Source organism: Trichomycterus rosablanca, chromosome 19 (genome assembly GCF_030014385.1).
Source record: "Trichomycterus rosablanca isolate fTriRos1 chromosome 19, fTriRos1.hap1, whole genome shotgun sequence".
NCBI lineage: Eukaryota > Metazoa > Chordata > Actinopteri > Siluriformes > Trichomycteridae > Trichomycterus > Trichomycterus rosablanca.
In genome coordinates, this window is record NC_086006.1 from 7341782 (window position 1) to 7354044 (window position 12263).

Here is a 12263-nt window from a genome sequence, read left to right on the forward strand (position 1 = left end):
TTCCCTAAATTCATTAAGCATAACATTACTGGGCTGAGCTGTGCCACCGGCTCTGTGAGAGACGTGCTGTCATTTCAGGGAGAGGGGGGGGGGTGTGAAGGAGATAGCGGTCGCTTCCATCACGCCAAAGGATTAAATAACATGCCTCTTTCAGCCCTGTCAAACGTTCGGCCTTTTCTATGCAGCAGCAGACGTGTTACGATACGGTTCGTCAGGAAAAGGCATGCAGCGGCCGTGGCTAAGCACATCTGATCCACCGTTTGATGCTTTTATAGCCAGATTCTCACATTACGATTTCTAACTTGAAGGAACACTGTGCTGGCTTTACAAGACATTTTAACACTTGGGTGATGGTTGGTTTGTAGGGAAGATTTATCTGTATTAAACTGTAAAAGGAATTTCAATAAAATCATAAACTATTTATATTATTATAAAGACACTTTCTGTAGGTTATGAAATGTGTCTTAAGGTGAGGCAACGGCAGGCAAAACAATATAATTACCATTTTCTTCTTCTAAAAAAAGCCATGAGTGTAACAAGCCCACATGTCACGGTGATAGGTGGCTTGGCTTGATTACAGCTGACAGGAGGAGAAGATTGATGTGTCAGTTCCTTGTAACTAACAGACCTGCTATTTGTTGAGTGTTAATTTGCTCCAGGTGGATGTATTTCTACTCATCATGGTTTCTTCCTTCCAGATTTGCCTGTTTATCTATTTTTCTGCATGCATTTAAGTCTAGCATATATTTATCTCTATCTGGGAACTTAGCTGGTGTCGTGGCACTTTATCAGGCATCGCAAGGTAACTGTCCTGAGTGAGTTTCCCCAGAGGTGGTGCCCTTTTCTAAAGGAGGTCCCACGTTTGGGCACCCAGCTGGTGTTCAAATTCTATGTTATTTAAATAATAAAATGGGTGCTTTGGTGGCGCTGCTGTCAGTGCTACTGGCCGGCTGCGGTCCAGTGTCTGGTATTCCTTTGCACCAAGTGTTTCCTGGTGTAACCAGGCCTGCTGCAAACTTAACCAGGATAGAGCTGTTGACAAGAATTAATAAAAAAAAAAAAAGACACCACACACCACTCGCCAGTTCGAATCTCAGCAAAGCCAACGACAACATGCAAACGCAACATGCATCCAGAGTCACACAGAGCTTAGCGTGGCTCTTTGTACACGATAGGAAGCAATGATTGGACGTGCCGGTCATCCGGCTTTCTTCGATCCAAACGAGGGTTGTGCAAGCGACAACAGATTCACAATCAAGAATTTAAAAGACCATATTGGGAGATAAAGGGGGGTCCAGGGAAAAAATGACACCTTTAGATCCATTTCATGACCATTTGATCCTAGTCAAACAGGCATGACCTTTACTGGTGTGCTTTACAGCACAAAATGTGTTTTTCTCCACGCACAGACTTGACCTTCCTCCAGTGGGTTTCCCAGAATGACTAATATTTATCCAGGTGCTCAGAGATTTCACTTTATTGATATGTAGTTAAGCTGGGTGTAATGGGATCATTTGCTGGCTCTTTAGCTCCAAGAAACACTTAAAAAGACAGAATAATTATCACCAGACTTTAGCCAAGATTTTCTTATCTGGAGCTGCAGTGAAACACAAGCAGGATGTTAATGTGCATTTAAGCAGAAAACATTTAATAGAGCTTCTCCGGCTCGAGCGAGCAGTGAAACTGTTGTTCGGGGAGAGAGATGACAGTTAATCATACGCCCACACGCTGGAAATGAAGCCACACAGGCACACACACACACACACACACACACACACACACACACACACAACAAGCAGATAGGCCACATTAGCACTCGCAGGACTCGTGTCATTAACTACAGATTAGCCCATATACCACTCTGGTGGCAGTGATGCCACACGGTTATCCTTGTACACCAGAAGTACATATTGTATTAAAATCAAACAACACATTTAAAATGTGGACCTTGACCAAACTGTAAGAACTTCTTTTGAACTATTAAAACCACAATTATTAAAACCCCAATTTGGCTGTAATCATTTTATTTGGAACTAGGACAAACAACAAATGGAAGCCAATCGAAGGGTGGCTTAAAAGTGTACACACTTATATTAAACGTTACCCACCACCCTCGGTCTGAGTACACTCGTTCTAGCTCATTTTCATTAAGTACTTGAGCTATACAAATGACCAAGATGACCAAAAAAAGGCTGTTGCTTTTCCAGTTGTATACCGCCCTATCCACACCATATTCAATCTGGTTATTGATTCCGAAAAAAAACAAGCATTTCCACAAAAAGTGGGACTAAATTAATCGTTTACATTTTCGGAATTTGGCAGACGCCCTTATTCAAAGCGACTTACAGTACTGTGACAGTATACAGTCTGAGCAATTGAAGGTTAAGTGCCTTGCTCAAGAACCCAACAGCAGCAACCTGGCAGTGGTGGGGCTCAAACCAGTGACCTTCTGATTACTTGTACAGTACCTTAACCACCTTCACATACATTTTTAAACATGCTACATTAATGCCCACCTCTATCATTGCAGCTCCACCACCAGACTGGCCCCCGGTACCACTGTCCCCCAAATATATTTAAGACATGTGCTATAGACATGAGTCTATTCTGGGTCCTTGTGACTGTGAGTGCTTATTAACATTACTGGTGGTTTTTATTTACTTCACAAGTAGTCGTTTTACCACATAAATGGATGGCAAAAACTTTATTTTCCTTTTCCCCCTCAATCACATGGGTGTGTGTTTGTCTCAAGTGTTTAATGACGAATGTTATTCGGTTTAACTAGTATGACATTGTATTTTATTTTATTTTATTTTATTTCTATTAACCATTTAATCTTGTTCAGACGACCCTGATCCTGCCAGGAACCGCTGGGCACAAGGCAGGAATACCCCCAGAGAGAGCAGGGGTAGCTTAGCGGTTAAGGTACAGGACTAGTAATCAGAAGATCACTGGTTCAAACTCCACCACTGCCAGGTTGCTTCTGTTGGGCCCTTGAACAAGGCCCTTAACCCACAAATGCTTAGACTGTATACTGTAATGTAAGTTGCTTTGGATAAAGGCGTCTACTAAGTGCCGAAAATGAAAATTTAAATGGTCGGGGCGCCAATCTATTGCAGGGCTTCTGCCATCCAAGCCCCTCTGCTCAGTCAGACATAGTCAATCAGGTATGTGTAGGTGCCCGGCTGGACTCAGCAAGGCTAAGATTCGGACCTGGATCTCCTCACGCATGGGTGAAAGATTAGCAAGGAATTCCAATTCCAAGGAATGCACATAAGTACCAGAGTATTTGGCTTGAATAAAACCTCTGTCTGCCTTTTAAATAATATATGAGAGGCATAAATACAACTACTGAGTCATATTCAAAAATTATTGAAATAAGTAATCGTTTATAATAGCTTCTTTTTTTTTTAAGAAATATGCTAATATGTGCTCTGCTGGTAAAAAAAAAAGAACTTTGTTTCTCTCTTCAGTCAATAAAAAATGATTACTGCAAACATCAAGTATATGCACACAACAATTTATTAACAGAGGCAGAACTGAGCCGAGGAAATAAAAAAACAGCTTCACGTCACATTCCATTTAACCCGTCACTCAAGGATTTGCTCATTTTTCTCTGCCAAGTACTTCAGCCTTCCATCATGAACATTTCTACAAGCTGACATCCTTTAAAAGCAATTTCAATCAAACAGTGACGTAAATCGTCAGCGTGAAAATGAACGACGAGAGCGCTTTGTAAATAAACACAACATTAGCAGAACAGTATAACCTTCAGGAACCGAGCACCTAGCTAATTCGATTACAGAGCGAGCGAGAGCGAACCCGGGGCGACCTCTGGAGAGAACCACAACCGCAACTCGAAAAAGTAACACGGAACAACAAGCATTAGTCTTCGCTTTCTGATTCAGTCTACAAAGCATTAGCCGGGAAGCCCTGAAAACAAAGCGGTGTCATTTCGAAACCCGAAAGAAGAAAACTACCAAACAAATCTCTTTGCAGCCGAAACCCTCACACCCCCTCATCTCATAAAATGAGTGGGATAAATAGTTTGTAGCGCACGTTCTCTTGTTTTCACCCTGCCAGCTGTTATTCTGCTCATGTAGTCATTTTATCTTCAAGCTAACGGCAGACCCGGAGGTCGACGCGAAATCCCTCGAACGTGGAGAGTTCAAACGACGAGATGCTAGTGTTTAATTCTCAAGCGACGCGTACGGATCTTAAAGCTAGCCAGGCCCGGCCGAGCTTTCTCTCTGAGTAATACAAGACAACGAAAACATGCTGGGCCCCGCTCTGGCTTTCAGTTCCTCTGTGGGAGATCGCACTTCAGCTTAGTCTTCTTTTTTTACCTGGGGCTAGCCTCAAAGGCAAGAGAAACAAGAGTTCAGAAAGGAGGTTTCGCTCTGCTCTGTAAACCAAAGGATCAGGGTGAAATTCTTCGCACATGGCTGGTGTGATTAGCCGTTAGCAAGCTGACGTCCAGATGTCTCTACGATTCAATTTTTCAATCTTTATCTTCCGAGGCGTCTATGTGACTCATGCTTGGACAATCTTCTCAGTAGAACTGAATCACGCAGGCTTGATTACGAGATACCAGCTCGACGCGAAGTGTGCCAGAGATACAAAATCCTTTTCAGTTCGTTTATCATTGGAAAAGAAAACCACCGCCAGACATTTGATCTCACCATGAAGAACAGCTGAATTGTTCTCAGATGGGGAAATGTGTGCCGTTTAATTTTTTTGTGGTCAGACGTACCCGCAGATTGAAGATGACCAGGTACGATCATCTGAAAATCTTCTATTTCCAACCTTTATCTAAAGACGCTGTTCAACAATATAATAGCCTGTCCCTCCAGTAAAGTAATCACATCTGAGACAGAAGCTAAAGGTCACTTCCCGAGAAGAGAATGAATACGCATGGATAAAATACAGACTAGCCAGAAGAGACAGAATATCATTAATCAACACAGCTCGGCAGGGAAGTTCCCTGCCTCAAACTACCCCAGCCCCCCACCCCCCCGGGACAACACATATTTTTGTGATGTATCATGCAACCTGTAATGCTAATAAGACCCGTGTCTTCATACTTTGGGCCAACAAGACCGGAAAAGGTATAGAACCAGTGCTTTAAACCATTATAGCTGCATTATGTCTATATAAGGATTGAGGGATTTGGAGACCTCTCTGGCAGAAATGTGTCATTGCAGCTTGAACATTAATAATAATATTAATAATAATAATAATAATAATAATAACACACAACTACAGGCCTGAAACAGCATGGAAATTAATTAACATAAATCAATTAATTAATAAATATGAAATATTAAAGCAAATTTAAGTCTAAATATTGTTTAAAAAATGACATACAAGACAAAACAACATTAGCCACATATAACCATCGAGTTCTTTTGTATATTTAAGCCACCCCCCCCCCCCCCCCTTCCCAAATTGCTACAAGTACTATTCATGCTTTTTCTTTACATGTTAACAAAAATAATCAATGGAGCCGCAAGAATTCGCAAGAATCTGAAATGTTGATGGACAGTCAATTCTTACAACCTAATGGTTTCCGTTTCAATGTGTACAGTAATCGACGATTCATTTTGAATCATGAATCAACAAATAAATCCTGATTGTTGATGAGTTAAAAGGTCCTCCGTAAATGGACCATCATCTGCTTTGTATGACCATTAAGCAAACCAAATCATTTTAATCCTGCTTCGTCTCACACAGAATCCTTCCAACAGATATTCAAAAGCCCGGCTCCTAAAATAATTCACTGAGAAGGACCAATGGTGTAAGCCCACATGGTTTTAGTTTAGTCGAAGACACCCAACTCTCTCCCAGAATGACATCATTACAAGTCTTTACTGACTAGACCTTTTATGATTCACTGCTCACAGAAAAAAAAAGTAGGTAGCATTAACAGCCCACAATCCTGGTACACCAACAGCAACCCATTATCAGCAAGCAGTCTCTCTCTGAGTGTGTAAAAAAAAAAGCTCAGCCCGGTCTAGATCACATGCAAACCAAGTACAGCCAATAAAAGCGAGATTACAGAGAGGAAAAAGAAAACAAGATACTTCCCGTCGCACTTGGGACTTGTAGGCTGAAATCAGATAAGCGCAACTGTGAAACAAATACTGTTAAAGACAAGCCTGTTCAAGCGCCACTCATCCCCCAACCACCCCCCTTCCCCCAACGGTCACTCGCTCTGAGCTTTTTACAACAGCCATGCTGATCTGGCCTTGACTAATCATACACAGGGCAATGGAGGCCACCGTGTTTATGCTTCATTCCACTCAGCTGAAGCTGACCTGGCTGCCCCCAGCTTCCAACTGGTCAAGCAAGTCCGTCCAAAAGTAAGCTCGACAGAAATCTGTTATTCTGAACATAGCAACATGATTATGATGTTGAACTCAAGACCTTGAACTTTAATATCTCATTACATTAACCTCATATGAAGCAAACACAATGACCTCAGCGGAGGAAATTCAACAGTGTGTTCATCAGTTATCTGAACATAATGTAAACACAGTTCCAGCAAGATTCTTCTAGTAAAGACTTACAGCACTGTGACAAAACATAGATACACTACACACCCGTCCTAAACACTGCTGGTGTTTTAATAACACCTATTAGTAAAAGGTGTACACAATTCATTACACTTTGTGGCAACAATTTGAGAAGAAAGGTCTGTACAGACATGGTTTGACCAGTTTGTTGTGAAGACACTTTAGCTTCACAAGCCCTGACTTTAACCCCATCAGACCCCTTGTGGGATGAAACTGAACATTTTTAAATTTTTTGCAAGCTAGGCATTCTTGTCTAGCATACAAATTGTACAAACGCTGCACTGGACAGCACAAATTCCTACATTTAAAAAGCATTTTTAAGAAAGTGGAGGCTGAACAAAGAACTCCAGTATCGATTAATTTCTGGGGGTACTTTCTATAAGTGCATAGGGTAAACTAGAATTTGGGTTCTTGAGATTAAAAGGTGTGCAAGAGCAGCAAATTGTTTTCCTCTGTAAGCATATCATTAAATGCTTACCATTTAACCAAGGAGTCAATGCTTTTTTGAGAGCATTAAAGGTTATGCTGGAGTGAAAGGCTCTTAAGTGCATGTCTATAATGTGATCAGATCAGAAGGAGAGTCTCAGTACTTCCAGCAGGAACTCAGTCTTGTCATACACCTTATTCGTTGTGTTCTGTGGATATACCAGCTTATTTACAAAACAGGTCATTGGATATTTAATAGCACAATTTAATACTAACCTGAGTATACTTAATGCTTATGGACATAATGCTCCAACAAATACAGCCACTTTACATCAAATAGTGACTAGCAATATACATATTACCTTTTTTTAAACCTTGCAAAAATAACATTCCACCTAATAGCATTTCCTACTTCTGTAACAATGACCTCTGTTGAAGGTCATTGTTTTATATCCTCACAGTAATGAGTAGCTTGATGAGTCCAGTTATTTTGTTCCCATTTTGCTAACAATAAATAGGTTGAACTGAAGGCAATGTGGATACTATCAGTGCTTCTGGAACAGTAACCAGCTTTTAACAAACGGCAGCCAAACCAATGAACTATTTGAATATTAAAACCAAATTCTTACCATTTCCTTTTTAAACATTTTACATATTTGTACTCTGCAAATGTGCTTGGTCAAGTGGCTTCACTGTTGTACCTTGGATCTGCATTATAAAGCTGGTTCTGTATGTAGTGTAAATCAGTTAGAAGAGGGTTCAGCTAGAAGCATTCACCAAAGCACGTTAAAATGTTAATGTTTACTTAAAATATGTGAACGCTGGTTTTTGTCACATGGCTTTGCTGTCTTGTTCACACTGATCACAAACCTAAACATTACCACTGATTCCCTTTTCCTCACCAGCTTTCATAAATGTTTAACTGCTTGTTGATTGTTCACAACACTAAGCATTATAATACATCTAATATTGTTTTATAATGTGGAGGAAGTGCAGAATCTAACACGGACAGAACAAAAAAGCTTTTGTTAAAGAGCATTTCTGTCTTCCTGAGTCTTCAGGAAAGAACTGATATAACTGTTTACTTAACAAACCACTGAATCATTGTTACACTGATAAGTATTTGATTACATGTATTCCTTATTAATCATTTGATTTTTTAATGAAGTTTAGTCTTTAAATGTGGTTTAGGTGTTTGGTTTGCACTAATCAAAGCACATCCATAATTTAAGAGCTTCCCCCACCCCTACACAATAGTCAGCTCAAGTGAAGCATTTTAAGTGCACACACACCAAGGCCATTTTTTTCCTTCTGAATCTAATTCTGTGAATGGGTTCACTATTGGTGGGGAACTAGATATTTCTGTCTACACTTTAAAAAGCAAGCACTGCAAAGTATTCACTTTAATCCCTCAACCATTTAAAAAAGTAGTATTGGCTAAAATGCTATAAATATTGTGAGAAATTGTCACTAATTTTAAATAGTTTCCTTTAATCTCCATTAGGGTGTTTCTACAGTTTGATACTATTAGCAGGATTTCATTTACTGAAGCATTTCTCGAATTTCTCCAACAATTTATCTTCAGAAATGTTTCCTTTAGATCTGAACATTCGACCACATTGTCCACTCCATTACACAAAAGGCTACTCAAGAGAAGCTTTCTCAAGAGTGTAACACCAAGGCCCACCACACCAAAATATGCAAATTTCACACAAAAAAGGCTCATATAAACAAGTACTTGTCTCTGCTTAGTACCACTAATCCATTGCATTCTTTCCATTTGAAATAAATCTACATAAATATAAATGGGAATGTTGTAATGTTCTAAGTTTTAGCTGACTACAACACAGGTTATAACATTGTGTACTGTGATAATGTATTTGCCTCGAAGGCTTGAGCTAACTGATACGCCGATATAATATCGATAATGTGATCAATTGGCGCTTTGGGTAACTACACTACTGTGTTGTCTGTTTACAGGGTTCGGTTTGATAGTCTGTAAAAACCCATCAGAGAGCTATTCAAAACATAAAAGCTAAAACATTTATCTTCTAAACACAGGATTCTTCAGAGAAATGGTTTTAGCAAGAAGCATGAAACTACACTTGAGGGACTCATTTTAAATGTAGGCAGCAGATCTTTTACTGAGCGGCTGTTACAGGTACAAGCATCATTAACACTGAATTCTTACATCATTTTGTAAAATAAACGTTTCAATCTTTTCATTAAAAAATTCTGTATTTTTACTGTGACTGGTGCAGAGGCCTGAAAGAAAGCACAAGTCCTGCATCTACTGATCAGCTCTATTGTTACAGTAACAAGCAGGTGGTCATTTACACTGATTCTTCACATTCTTTCCTTCTTGTTTATCTACATTATATATGTTTGAACTTCTGCTGTTTTTATTCTGGTTGTAGCTATTAAAGCTGGGGGGGGGGGGGGGGGGGACTATAAGCTGTGTAGTCTATTGTGTATTGTGCTATATCATCCAGGACAACATAAAAGCCAACTTAAAAGAAGCCTTCATATATGATTCAATTTATTTCTTATTAACCATTTCATTTTTAAATTAAGATTAGTCTTGAAATGTGGTTTTGGTGTTTGGTTTGCACTAATCACAGCACGTCCATAATAATTTAAGAGTTTCCCCCACCCCTACACAATAGTCGGCTCAAGTGAAGCATTTTAAGTGTAAACACACCAAGGCCATTTTTTTTTTTCCTTCTGAATCTCAATCTGTGAAAGGATCCACTGGTCTATTGGTCCACACTTCAAAAAGCAAGAACTGCAAAGTGTTTATTTAATCCATCAGAAACCATCTCAACCACTTAAAAAAAGTAGTATTAGCTGAAGTGTTATACATAGTGTGAGAAAGTTTTGAATAGTTTCCTATAATCTCCATTAGTGTTTCTTCAGTTTGCTACTATAGGCAGGATTTCATTCACTGAAGCATTTTTCCTTATTCCAACTATTTATCTTCTTAAAATTGATCTTTCCTTTAGATCTAAACAACATAAAAGAAAACTCCAGAGAAGCCTTCATCAAACTGCACACAATTCTCACACAAAAGCAAAAAAAAAAAGAGGTTCATATGACAAACTTTGGTGCTTTAAAGTTGCTGAGTTATTTCTCCTGTTCCAGTGGTTGTCCTCCTCCTCCTCCCCCTCCCTCCAAACCCCTCTCATTCTCTTTATCCAGAGCCTCTGAGAACTACTCACCCCGCCAGGCTGGTGGTCTCCAAGTTCCGATAACCGCTTCAAACCCACTCGGACCGTAAATAATCCGGGATTTTCGAGCAGATCGAGCCAAACTCGGGTCGGGCTCGGATCCAGGATCCAGGAGCCGGAGCTGAGCGCGGTTGAGCAGCCACTTTATCCTACATGCGGATGAGAAGAGAGCAACAGCGGCGGAACAAAAGCCCGAGATCCCCGATCGCTCGCTGTAAATCACCCGATCAATCCGAGACCGACCAGGATCCGTCTCACCCCGGTCATTCCGGTCCGAAATGTAGCGGCGGGGCTGGGGGGATGAAGGCGAGGAAATCACCGAGTTCAGCGCTTACACACACCGCTTCCTTTTTTCACACACACACACACACACACACATACACACACATACACACGCACACACATTCACATTCATACACTCACTCTCGTGCATGCGCTTTCTCTCCGGTTCGTATGCGCGCGCACACACAGAGCGTGCTCTCTCTCTCTCTCTCTCTCTCTCTCTTCAGCTGTTCACCAGACGCATTCACATGGCTGACCTACTAGTCTTTCTTTACCCCGACACTAGTGAGGGAGAACTACACCACCCTCCCCCATACACACAAACGCTAGTATAAACAACCCCGAGCGAATCCAAAACACGGACTGGATTCCAATTAGCACCGGCGCGAGATCATCATCATCATCACCACCACCACAGAGGCTCGGGAACGTGACGTCACGCACGAGCTTGCCGCCATATGCCTAGCATTCTTAGCATCGCACTTCTTACAATGGCGTCTCTTCATTTCCTTCCTTCGATTCGTTTACTGCTAAACTATACCGTCATGTGTTTTCACAGGCGTCAAGTGAATTCAGACTTCTGGTGCCCATATGGGCAATGTTTCTCCAGAACATCCTGTCTTCTGTTTAGGTCTTCAAGCTTCACCAGTCACCCTCACAACAGAACCGTTCCCTGGATCATGGAGTCAGTTGTGAGAGAAAGATAAGTCTTAGATACTGTTTAACCAAATATTTTATACAGTTCTGCTCTCTCAGACATTTTAATTAGACAATTATGCTTCAGTTAGAATGATTCATCATGATAAGATGAGACTTTATTGTCATTGTAGTTACCAGGGGCGACGCACCACCGAAGGACGAAATAGAAGACATTTTCTGGACAGTCTGTCCTGCCTTTGAATATCGTAGTCCAATCTGCGTCGAGTTGTGTTCGTCTATTGGTCGATTTCAGTCTGATTGAAAATCGCCCCGGATTGCTCTCATAGACTCTCATGTTAAGTGTTTTTTCGCACTGAAGGCGCTGCAATACAATCCGAATGGGTTCCGGGAGGGCTCGCACTTACGTGCTTGCGTCACACGGTACCTGGTGTCGCGATGTCGTCACCATCGTGTCATTAAGGGAAATGCCATTCAGTCATCGTAGTAATCAGGATAAATTAGCAACTAAAGAATTAGGGCCACCCAGACCAAATTTAAACATCAAGTATCTACAAAGGGGGGGAAATCATATAAGTTACAAGTAAGTAATATAATTTTAAAATTGTGAATTGTAATTGCACTGATTGTATCTCCCCAATTGTTTAATTGTACTTTTTTATTCAGTGCACATCAGTCCCGATGCCCCGATCTTTATTCTGGATCTGCTGCACCTAAAATAAAATGCTATCTGATGAAGACTGAATTAAATTGTTAGTGTGAAGGCTTTACTTAATTTTATGATTAATGGTAAAGCTGCTCTCTCTCCATGTTCAAAGTTATTTGTGAGAGCAAACTGACAGATGACTTGAGCTTTAATTTACCCATTGAACGGGTCACCTTGGCCATCATCGCAACAATTGGCCCCCCCTGAGAGATTTGGCAGGAGCTGCCACTGGTAGTTACACAATGAAACTTTGGTAGCTCTTCAGTGAGACCAGCAGCAATAATAAAATAAACATAAGATACAAATATTAAAATATATAAAAAAGTTTGTTTATTAGGATTTTAACGTCATGTTTTACACTTTGGTTACATTCATGACAGGAACGGTAGT

At 40.6% G+C, this 12263-nt stretch overlaps 1 protein-coding gene across 4 annotated transcripts in view; it reads right to left on the reverse strand.

The window, feature by feature from the left end:
* rerea (arginine-glutamic acid dipeptide (RE) repeats a) overlaps window positions 1–12263 on the reverse strand; it is a 238821-nt gene that overhangs the window by 144562 nt on the left and 81996 nt on the right. Inside the window, exon 1 of one of the 4 annotated variants that reach the window (XM_063016135.1) lies at window positions 10220–10723. The exons of 2 other annotated variants lie outside the window; for them this stretch is intronic. The gene's annotated coding sequence lies outside the window, so the exon portion shown is untranslated. Of the gene's footprint in view, window positions 1–10219; window positions 10724–12263 lie in introns of those variants that run through there. One more of the 4 variants, XM_063016132.1, reaches the window with a different exon arrangement.